Source organism: Diabrotica virgifera, chromosome 10, assembly GCF_917563875.1.
Source record: "Diabrotica virgifera virgifera chromosome 10, PGI_DIABVI_V3a".
NCBI lineage: Eukaryota > Metazoa > Arthropoda > Insecta > Coleoptera > Chrysomelidae > Diabrotica > Diabrotica virgifera.
In genome coordinates, this window is record NC_065452.1 from 42,505,720 (window position 1) to 42,518,288 (window position 12,569).

General features: G+C 32.4%; 2 protein-coding genes across 2 annotated transcripts in view; one reads left to right on the forward strand and one right to left on the reverse strand.

Moving 5' to 3' along the window:
- Window positions 1-12,569, reverse strand: part of LOC126893421 (neurotrimin-like) — a 792,502-nt gene that overhangs the window by 602,071 nt on the left and 177,862 nt on the right. The window lies entirely within an intron of this gene.
- LOC114340208 (heat shock 70 kDa protein-like) overlaps window positions 1-12,569 on the forward strand; it is a 33,021-nt gene that overhangs the window by 11,644 nt on the left and 8,808 nt on the right. The gene's annotated exons all lie outside the window — the stretch shown is intronic.

The following is a 12,569-nucleotide window of genomic DNA, read 5'->3' on the forward strand; positions in this document are numbered from 1 at the left end:
TGAGCTGTCGAGAAGTGAAGTCGAGTAGTAGACGGTAGTGTTCGAGGAGTGAGAAAGTCGTTGTAGTTCCGTGAGTGTGGAGTATCTATCGTGGAACGAGAAGTAGGCCAGGTCGAGAGTAAAAGAACCTCCTTGAGCCAAGAGTTTCCGGTAGCTGATTGCAGTTTCGAAAAAGGTAGAACACAGCATCACGACAGAAGCAGGAAACGAGAGCTATACGAGCTAGTTTCGGAGGAGAACATTACTGGAAGCCAGGACGAGGTTTTGATTGCAGCCAAGGATAGCAGGAAACGGGTCTTGTGTGAAGACATTCTCAGTGCACCAGAAAAAGGTCAGTCTCATTTGTTTGGACATGAATGTATGGGTTTTTCGTAGTAAATACCACATTTAAAATTGAAAAAACATAATCAATAATATCAGAAAAGCTTCATCAAACTTAAATAGAATTGTTGCTGATAAATCATAATAGTTAAATGTTAATAAAAACTTTCAATTGGAAATCAAAAGAAAATAAGATTCCCATGTATAAATGTTATGTTTAAGAATAATAAGATATAGCAAATATTAAGCAGTGATTGCCATTTAAATAAAATAAACAATATTTTGATTACAATTGTAACCCATATGTGTATTTTTTTTTACTCTTTTCTTTTCTATCCCGATTAGGAACCATTAAGAAATACTAGAAGCCACGAAAGTAAGTAATTAATTTATAATTCGCCCTGAGATTGAAAACATATTGATATGTGATCTGGTTAATTAATTAGATTATTATTAAAGCATTGATTAAATTAAATGACATATAAAATTATTATCTCATATCAATAATCAAGATCACAACAACTGTCGTCCAACGTGGAGGGCATTGTAAAGTATTTCTGGTGGCAAATTTGAAGGATAGAAAGAGTAAAGCCGGTATTTGAAAATTTATATGCCTGTGGTAAAAAGTGAGATACTTACATTTGATAACATAAAATTTTAGATCTCTTTAGGTACAAATTTTACATAACTGATTTAATATTTTATTTTTACGATATTACATTTGATATATTTATTGACAATTTATAATATTTGGGTGAGAAAAAGTCGTCTTGGTAACATACTAGTAAAATTTCATATTTGGCGGGGACAGTACTTCTTGAAAACAAATGTCTGTGACAAGAAGCCAAAGCAAAGACAACAAAAAACAAAAAGAACATTCAAATCAAGAGAATAATTCAGACCAAGAAGACATTTTAGACACGACAATCATGGCATCAGAACAGCAAGAATTATCAGGAATAGATAAAATATTACAAATGATGCAACTCCAGTCACAAAGAATGGAACAAAAACTGGATGAAAATCAACGTGAAACGAAACAAGCCATGGAAGAAACATCAAAGAAAATGGATAAAGTGGATCAAAAAATGGATGACAACCAAAAGGAAACAAAACAAGCAATAGAAGAGAACAATAAGAAAATAGAGGAACGCATAGAAAAGTATGAAAAGGAAATAAAAGGATGTTTGACAACAATGAAAAACGAGATAGAACAGCAAGAAATGAAAATTAAAGATCACATGCAAGAACAAGAAATTAGAATGAAGGACCACATGAAAGAACAAGAAATGATAATTCAAAACAAAATGGAGGAGTTAACGAATGGCCAGAAAAAGGAACTAGAAAATTTGGAAAATAAGTTAGAAAATGCTATTCAAGTAGACAGAGAAGAAGTGGAAAAAAGAATCACAGAAATAGAAAAACAAGTCACCGAAAACAGGACGCAACAGAATGTCGGAGAAAGAAGAGAAATGGTTATACATAGCACAGATGACGTGAAGATAAGGTTTGGCGGGGATGTAAAAAGATTACACCCAGTGCCGTTCATAAATAGCCTGAAAAAAAAAATACAGCACATCGGAAATTTCGAAACAGCAAAAGAAACTATCAGAAACCATCTCAAATATGAAGCAAGCCTATGGTTCGATAGCAAAGAAGAAGAATTCGGCAATTGGCAACAATTTGAACAAAAATTTTTGAATTATTTCTGGGGAAAGGTCCAACAATTGGAAATTAACAAGGAATTGCAAAATGGGAAATACAATGATAGGATGGGTGTATCAGAAAGGACATATGCTTTGCAAATGTACAATAATGCAAAACATTTACAATATAATTACTCATCGGAACAATTAGTCGAACTGATTGCAAGACATTTCGAGGAAACGCTGGAAGACCATATCACATTGCAAAACTACAAAGACATAGATAGTTTATGCCAATTCCTACAAATAAGAGAATCACGTCTAAGAGAAAGAAAATCAAGAAAGTCGCGAGAAGATTACAGGCCCCGAGAAACACAAGATTACAGAGATAGAAATCAAAATAGGAGGGACTATACAAGACGAGATTTTAATCCCAGAAGGGAAAACGAAAATAGAGACAACGGAAGAGGAAATTATGAACAAAGAAATAGGCAATGGAATGAGGACAGAAATCGAGAATACCAGAATAGAAACACCACACGCTCAAATCAAGAAAACAGAAATAATGGTAGACAAAATGAACAGGGATATCGAGAAAACCGAAACAGATCCGACAGACCAAGAGAAAATAGAAGAGAGGTAAATAATACCCAGACAGAAGAATATGACGGAGAGAGAAATTATGACGAAAATATAAACAACAATGAGCAACCGGCGTCTTTTCACGACGGCGCTCACTAAAAACAAAAAAACAAACAGGAATCTTTTGTCACCCCAAGGAGTTTATTAAATTGGCAGGAAACAACGAAAAGAAAAATGTAATTAATTTAAAATTTGTGGATGGATTTATCAACGAGACACCAATTAAAATTATGATAGATACTGGATCGGAAATAACATTGGTCAACAGAAAACTAATAGAAGAAGTTAACTTAACAAATTTAATTTACAAAATACCTAGGGTAAATTTAGTGGGCGCAAACAAACGGACATTGGCAACTATAAATGAAGGCATACGAGTAATGGTACGACTGGGTAAGAATATGTATGCACTACAATGTGTAATAATGCCAAATCTGTCACATGACATGATAGTAGGAGTTGACGAATTGGCAGAAAAACATGTAGTGATAGATTTTAAAAATAATACGATGAAACTAACAGAAGAAAAAGAAAAGGAACAGGACAAGGAACAGGAGAAACAAAATATGGACGAATCAGGTAAAGAACAAACAGTGGAAATGAATTTGGCAGCGAAGCAAGGACAAAGAAGAAAAAGGAGAAAAGGTCAGAAAAAGATAAAAGAAAATGAAACCTGTGGCTCCTCAAAAGAAGAGTTGAGCCCAGAAGAAGAAAATTTGAGAGTATCAGAAACAAAGGAAACCTGGGATTCCTCAAAAGAAGAGACGGGCTCAGGAGAAGAAGAAATAAAGCTAAAAAATGAAAGTGAAAAGAATATGATTGAAACAGTGGTATTTGAAGAGGAGGTATATGCAAACGAGGATGCAGAATGCACGGTAAACATGTGTGAAGAATCTGAGAAAAAAGACAGAAAATTGATATGTGGAGAAGGGAAAGAAAAAGAATTGCGGTTGATGTTAAGAAACTACGAAAATTTGATCAATGAGGAAAACAGAGTGGCTAAAAAGTACGAACATTCATTTGAGGTGAAAAACTTGGGAAATTTTCGATCAAAAACTTACCCGATTCCATACAAGTATCGACAAGAGGTGAAAGAAGAAATAAATAAAATGTTGGAAACTCAAATCATCGAAAGATGTGATTCACCATATGTTAACCCGATTGTGATAGTAAAGAAAAGCAGTGGAGAATTGAGATTATGTTTAGATGCCAGGAATATCAACCAGCACACTGTATCACAATATGAATCACCTCTAAACATCGAGGCCATTTTTGGAAGAATCACCGGGTCACACATATTTTCGAAAATTGACTTAAAACATAGTTTTTGGTTGATACCGTTAGCTGAAAAGTGTAGAAACTACACCGCTTTTTCTATTGATGGTATTGTCTACCGGTTTAAGGTAGTGCCGTTTGGATTGCAGAGTGCTTGTGCTGCACTCGTCCGAGCTCTACATACCATTTTGAATCGCCACGAAGATTTCATAGTTCATTATATCGATGATTTATTAATTTTTTCACAAGATACTCAGAGTCATCTGAAACACATAGAAATAATTCTGGAAGAATTGGACACAGCGGGATTGAAATTAAACATTGAAAAATGTCAATTTTTTCAAAAAGAAGTCATTTATTTGGGTTTTCAATTGGACACCAAAACAGTAAGATTATCCGAAGATAGAGTCAAGCTCATAGATGAATACCCAAGACCAACGAATTTGAAAACATTGAGAGGTTTTCTTGGCACGATTAATTATTTTAAAAAACTGATTCCCGATTTGAGCCAAAAGGAAATCCCTCTGATAAAGTTGCTTAAAAAAGGAATAAAATGGAATTGGAAAGAAGAACAGGAGGAAGCTTTCGAAACATTAAAACGAGAATTCGCAAAAGGAACGAAAATATACCACCCCATTTACAATTTACCTTTTATACTCCGAACTGATGCGTCCATACAAAAATTTGCAGGAGTTCTGTCTCAAATACAAAACGACCAAGAAGTGCCGATATGTTTCATATCGCGAGTGACTAAAACACATGAGAGAAAATATAGTGTTACAGAATTGGAGTTTGCCAGTGTACTATATTGCGTAAACAAATTGAGGTTTTACTTATTGGGAGCAAAATTCACAATCGAAACAGACCATGCAGCTTTAGTACATATCATGAAGAACAGATTAGTAAATAATAGAATACATAGAGGCATTCTATTATTACAGGAGTATGATTTTGAGTTCCGATATATAAAAGGAAAAGACAACATAATAGCCGACGCTCTAACACGGGATGAGGACACGGGAAAAAAGGAAACAATTACTCTACAGGTGGGACTAAATAGATTAATACAAGAAGAAGGGATATATTCGTTAAATGAGATAAGGACAAACCAAGAAGACCTAGAGGAAAGAGAGAAAAGAAGAGCGGAAGTAGAAAATGACATATATTTTAAGAGAATAGACGGAAAGGAACTATATTTAGTGACACAGACATTGGCCGAAAAGATAATAAAGAAATTACATGAGGACAATGGGCATATCGGTAGCAGAAAAGTTTGGCTCGTTTTTAGGGAAAATTACATCAGCCGACAGGATTACCGCATTGCAAAGGAAATTACCCAGAAGTGCGATGTATGTCAAAAATATAAGAGTCGGAATTTCAAAAACGAAAATGTTGCCAAAAATATTGAAGCCCGAAACAAACTAGACATTGTAGCAATAGATATGTTAAGCGATCTAATTATGACCACTAAAAGGAACAAACATATTCTGGTAATGGTGGATGTGTTTTCAAAATACGTAAAATTATATAGTTGCCGCACCACAAAGGGGGAGGAAATATTAAGAAAAATCGACAATTTTATAGCCATAGTAGGAACACCAAAAAAGATTCTACTGGACAATGCAACGTATTTCCGAAATGATCGTTTCAAGGGACAACTTCGAGAACGAGGAATAGAGACAAATTTTGTCAGCATCAGGCATCCACAGAGTAATCCTTCGGAACGATTCATACAGGAAGTGACGAAATTTCTTCGCATTGCAACAGATGGTCAACATCGCCACTGGGACAGGAAAATGGCGGAAATAGAAAGGTATCTAAATACAATTCCGAGCACAGTAACAAAGGAGACCCCAGAATACATCATGAAGGGTGTAATGCCGATAAGGCCATGGGAAGACCAAGAGCCAAAAGAATATCAACAGGTGATTGAAACCGTACAGAGAAGATTACGGCGAAGCAACGAAAAATATATCCAAAGACAGGAACAAAATAGAAAAAGAAGACCAGTGACTTTCCAAAAGGGTGAAAAAGTACTCGTGAGGGCATTACGAGTATCAAATCTTCCTGGCGGCATTTGCGCAAAGTTGATGCCTGTTTTCGAAGGCCCGTACATCGTGAATAATGAAAATGGGATAAATAGTTATGAGTTGAGGCACAGGAACTCGGAAAAGATCCGAGGAATTTATAATATTCACGATGTATACAAATATCACGAATAAAAGACAGAATTACATGAAGTAGATAGTAAGTTAGGATATAAGACGTAGATTAAAGTAAGGAAATATACAGGGAGTTGGTTTTGCCTCGAGAAAATTTATTTAAAAATGCAGATAAATTTTATCGAATACAAGGCGGGGATTTGTTATATTTCTATTTGATATGAAAATTAAATTTTGATAATTATAGACAAAATTCAATTTAATATAAAATATTTTCAATTTTCTCAACCACGGGCATATAAATTTAGAACAACCTGTATACAACAAATTGTTATATTTAATTTTAAGAAGTGATTAAAACGATACTCGGAACAATGCGCTTAAAATAAAACTAAAGTGAAATCGAAAATAGGTCATTATCGTTGTTCGCGGAAGGTTCAATCATTAGCCGATGCTAAAGAAGACTTAGTGAAAGTAGATAATAGATCATTAAATGTTGTAATTAGTAGAAAGTAATTTTAGAATGGGAATTAACTATTTTCTTTGAAATCCATTAAGCATATTTAGAAAGTTTAAAAATTGGTTTTGAGGAATACTGCGAATGAGAGTTGGTGGTGGAATTTTGATTTGTGAATCTGGAAGGGATATTTAGAAAGGAGGGGAATGAATGACAAATAGAGATGAGAATGTTTTGAGCTGTCGAGAAGTGAAGTCGAGTAGTAGACGGTAGTGTTCGAGGAGTGAGAAAGTCGTTGTAGTTCCGTGAGTGTGGAGTATCTATCGTGGAACGAGAAGTAGGCCAGGTCGAGAGTAAAAGAACCTCCTTGAGCCAAGAGTTTCCGGTAGCTGATTGCAGTTTCGAAAAAGGTAGAACACAGCATCACGACAGAAGCAGGAAACGAGAGCTATACGAGCTAGTTTCGGAGGAGAACATTACTGGAAGCCAGGACGAGGTTTTGATTGCAGCCAAGGATAGCAGGAAACGGGTCTTGTGTGAAGACATTCTCAGTGCACCAGAAAAAGGTCAGTCTCATTTGTTTGGACATGAATGTATGGGTTTTTCGTAGTAAATACCACATTTAAAATTGAAAAAACATAATCAATAATATCAGAAAAGCTTCATCAAACTTAAATAGAATTGTTGCTGATAAATCATAATAGTTAAATGTTAATAAAAACTTTCAATTGGAAATCAAAAGAAAATAAGATTCCCATGTATAAATGTTATGTTTAAGAATAATAAGATATAGCAAATATTAAGCAGTGATTGCCATTTAAATAAAATAAACAATATTTTGATTACAATTGTAACCCATATGTGTATTTTTTTTTACTCTTTTCTTTTCTATCCCGATTAGGAACCATTAAGAAATACTAGAAGCCACGAAAGTAAGTAATTAATTTATAATTCGCCCTGAGATTGAAAACATATTGATATGTGATCTGGTTAATTAATTAGATTATTATTAAAGCATTGATTAAATTAAATGACATATAAAATTATTATCTCATATCAATAATCAAGATCACAACAGTATATAAGAGCAGTAAAATGAAGCGTGAAAATGGGTTCTATCCTATGTCGCTATGTTGCTGCGCGATATTTTACAGCTCAGTCTGGCCATCCACTACACTCACCGTGGGTCCCATTTTCGCGCTTCATTTTACGGCTCTTACTGCTCTTACGCCGCCGTAAATTGTCACTTGTCTGGCCGTAGCCTAAGATATTTACCTTCAATTTGCAAATGTCTATTATTGTAAGTTAGGATTGAAGTAAATACGTGAAAATATCTGTTTTATATTTTTCTCAACCAACCTAGAGATATTTTTATATAAAGGAAATAATAAACAATTTAACAAAGCAAAATTCAAATATTTTTCTCACCAAACGGGATTCTGCTCAAGGACAATGGGTCACTGAATGAATCAGAATCACTGTGATCTGCATTAAGGATCCATGACATCTGTTATTTTGCACTATAAATTTTGCACTAAGTTCAAAATCGTAACAATAATCTAGTGTTGCCAAGCCACAATGTAGCTTAGTAACTGTCAACTCCGATAAATAATTTGCGAATTGTCATTTTCTTCGACAATGTTAAGCGTTCAATAAAAAATTTATCTTGTGGTAAATTTCATTATTAAAATTATTGGATTAATAATTATTTAATTAATAAATAATTGGATGATTCAAGGAGAATGACAAAGTCTGGCTTCATAATCCAGAGAAGCTAAAGGGTTGTTCTCCCAAGTTATTATTGTCATAATTACGAACTTGGTGCAAAAATTTATAGGGATTTACATAAAATTGGCTATAAAATTAGGAAGGATTTGAAAAACTTGAATTTTATTTCATTTTATGGGGTTTTAGAACAAGCAAAACTTTTTATCAAGAATGACATTTTTCACTAAAATTGAAAATAAAAAAGTTTTTCCTCTTGGGTACCCCATCTGTGGACACACTGTATATAATATATACACTCACCGGCACAAAATTCCCACCCAAAATTTTTGATTAAGTTTGACAATAATTTTTATCTTTATTATTTGTACAACGATTTTCAAGATTCTTGCATCAGTTTATAGGTACAGTTACGATCACTGAATAGTTTACACCTTAATTTTTATATTGTAATACTGTAAATTTGCAGTGTCGTACGGATTTGATAAATGTCAAAGTAAAAAAATTTAAAAAGTCAATGCTTGTCAAAAATTTCGCGAGTATTGAAAAATAAAATAACGATATCAAACTCCTCCAAAATGGTTACAATAAATTTGAATGATGCGCAAAACTAAGAGCAATTGCCAAACTCGAAAAAGGTTGGTTTTTAAGACAAGTTGCAGCAGATTTGGACGTGAGCCATATATGTGTATGAAAAATCAAACAAAGATTGGATAATTTGGGATAGATATAAAATAAAATCGGTGTTTTTAAACCAGACTTCCTTGTTTTCATTATTAAAACCATAATCCATTCTATTCAAAAAAACTTCTTTTTATACTTGCCATTTTGTTAAACTTTGTAAAATATACCTACATATTTATATTATTTTTATTTTTTAATTTTAGTCAACCTATCCTAGGTACACCACTGGTAACGTCACTTTGACATAAAAGGTGCGCTTAAACAAGGTAATAATTTAAAAAATCGGCTCCTAGATACGTAAGCCTGTAAACTATTCAATGACCGTAACTGTACATGTTTTGGTGTCATTTAGTATTACTTCGTTAACAAAAAAATTTTTGCTTAGTTACATACTCCTTTTGTATTATACTGGAGATATTCATAAGATTTTGCTTTTTGACTTATCCGAATATCTAATGACCCATTTCTGGGCAACTACATACACTTGTTTCGGACTGATTGGTCCTCATCAGTATAGTATAGTCAAGTTAAAAAAGTTGTATGTGAACTCGAGAAAGTTACTTTTGGATCTCCGATTTGTTTGAGACTTGGTTTATACCTGCTGCGAAACGTAAAAATAAGCTCAAGCTGAAGCATTTAAGCCTGAATAGTCTTTTTCTTTTTTTTTCTCAAAATATCATTTTTATCGATTTTACAGTGATTTGCTATTTATTTAAACAAATTTGTGTGTTATATCATTAAGTATCATTCTATTGCATATCTTTCAATAAAGTCGTCCCAGGAACGCAACTCATATATATTAGCCATATCATTTTAAAGTCTTCTACTTTAAAATGTATAATATTTCTGAATTGCCAATATGAATGAGTGTGATTAAATTATATTATTAGAAGGTTTTACTAAGCAACAACATGTTTGTTTAATTTATTAATATTTTGTATTTTGATAACGACTTCCGAAGTGGAAGTCGAAACGTCAATAAAATCATTTTTCTAGTTAAATTTTGGCGTATTTCCCAATTATAATAGTAAATTACATAAATGTCACAAAGAAATAGCTTCAGATCAAATGTATTAGTCTAAGATACAATATAAGGTCGACCTTCACCTAGCTGTTTAAGGGATAAAAATTATTAGATATTTACTTTAGCATGTTAACAATAGACCATTCCAAATCACATGATATAATATGGAAGACGGATTGCAAATGTCAAAATATACAGGGTGTCCCGAAAAGATTGGTCATAAATTATACCACACATTATGGGGTCAAAAATAGTTCGACTGAACCTAACTTACCTTAGTACAAATGTGCTCACAAAAAAAGTTACAGCCCTTTGAAGTTACAAAATGAAAATCGATTTTTTTCAATATATCGAAAACTATTAGAGATTTTTTATTGAAAATGGATCTGTATCATTCTTATGGCAGGAACATCTTAAAACAAAATTATAGTGAAATTTGTACACCCCATAAAAAATTTATGGGGATTTTGTTCCCTTAAACCCCCTCAAACTTTTGTTTACGTTCCAATTAATTCATTATTGTGGTACCTTTAGTTAAACACAACGTTTTAAAAACTTTTTTGCCTCTTAGTATTTTTTCGATAAGCCAGTTTTTATTGAGATGCGGCTTTTTTTTCAATATATTTACGTAAAAATTTTATGGGGGTTTTGTTCCTTTAAACCCCCCAAATGTTTGTGTATGTTCCAATTAAACTATTATTGTGGTGCCATTAGTTAAACACAGTGTTTTTAAAACTTTTGCCTCTTAGTGTTTTGTTCATAAGTCACCTTTTATCGAGATGTAGCTTCTTTTTCAAAATATACCTAAAAATGTAAATTATAAATAAATTTTCAGATTATTAACAGGTCTCTATAACCGTACTTAACCATATACAAATATGTGGTGGATTCGACAAATATTCAAAATATCTTGATAAACACTGGCTTATCGAAAAAGTGCTAAGAGGTAAAAAAGTTTTAAAAATAATGTGTTTAACTAACGGTGCCACAATAATAATTTGATTGGAACGTACACAAAAGTTTGGGGGGGTTAAAACCGCCATAAAATTTATGTGAGGTGCACAAATTTAAATTAAATTTTTTTTTAAGATGTTGCTGCCATAAAAGTGCCACATGTCCATTTTCAATAAAAAATCTCTGAGAGTTTTCGATGTATGAAAAACATCGATTTTCATTTTATAACTTCAAAGGGCTGTAACTTTTTTGTGTGCACTATTGTATATAGGTAAGTGAGGTTCAATCAACCTATTTTTGACTCCAGAATCTGTGGTATAGTTTATGACCAATCTTTTCGGGACACCCTGTATAATGTTTTCATTTACATTTGTAAAGAATATCCTGTTTGATTTTGTTTTTTATTATTAATTGTGCAGCGAAATTGTGGTAGCAAATTAAATATAGTCAGTCATACACAACAAAAGGTCTTTTTTAAACAAATTGGCACAAACTGATAACTACTATTGCTTTGGGATAATTCAGTTCTGTAGGCGATAAACCACTTCAAATTTAATTTTCTATAACAGTTTCGCAGATTTTGCTACACAATTAACAAAAAACAAAACAAAACAGGATATTCTTGTAAAAATTAATGTCAATGTAAACATTAGATACGACATGACATGTGCCATCTTTTGTTCTAACTATAATTAATTATTAATTAAAAAATGACTTTTTTATAAATTAAAAAAAATAAAAATTAAAACTGAAAAAAGAACGAAAGATGACGATTTTAAAATGCTATAAAATATCATTTCTGAAATAACGAAATACCTATGGTCAAGTACAAATCTTATTCCATCAGTTCTTGATAAGTCTTTTGGACTTATTTTTTTCTGAAACATTGTGTTTTAGTTGTTAATGCCCGTCTCCCCATAAGAAGCCTTCCTCATTAACAATTAAAAAAATATGTTTTAGAATAACACATGGCTAATATTCTTATTGAGACCTGATAGAAAAGGGATTGAACTTGAATTTATGTACTTGATGATTACAAAAATAACATTTTTTACTTGTGTGTTTGAGTCTTGAAAATCATCATGTTTCGTTCTTTTTTCAGTTTTAAATTGTTTGTAACTCAAAAACGACCAACTTTAGAGAAACACTACAAAAGATATTTTTTGTTTAATATGATCCAAAAATTAATGTTTAATATGAAATAATATCTGACCAGGTCGAAAAATTTCTTTTAAAATTTATAAAAAAAAGTAATTTATTAACCCGCGAGCAGTCGCGCCATTAGAAAAAAATCTAACATTTTATCCTTTTTCGCGATAACTTGATGAAAAATTTTGCAATTTTTAAAAAATTTCGTAAGTGCCTCGAGGAAGGGTGTAGTAATACGTAGATATATTTTTTTCTTCTTCTTCTTTTTGTGGAATTTATGGCTTTGGGGAGAGCCAATTAACTTGAATAATTTTAAGAAATAATATTTCTAACATAGCAAGTAAATAAAACTACTATAAAAAAAATTTGTTGTAAATTCGTATTTAAATTCGTATTGTGAGATAAAATATAACACGCGACTGTTCACATTACAGAAGTGAGCGCGACTGCTCCCGGGTTAATTATTAATTAATTATAGTTAGAACAAAAATAAGATCGGGCACCCCTTGTTTTTTTTTTAAATGGTTAAC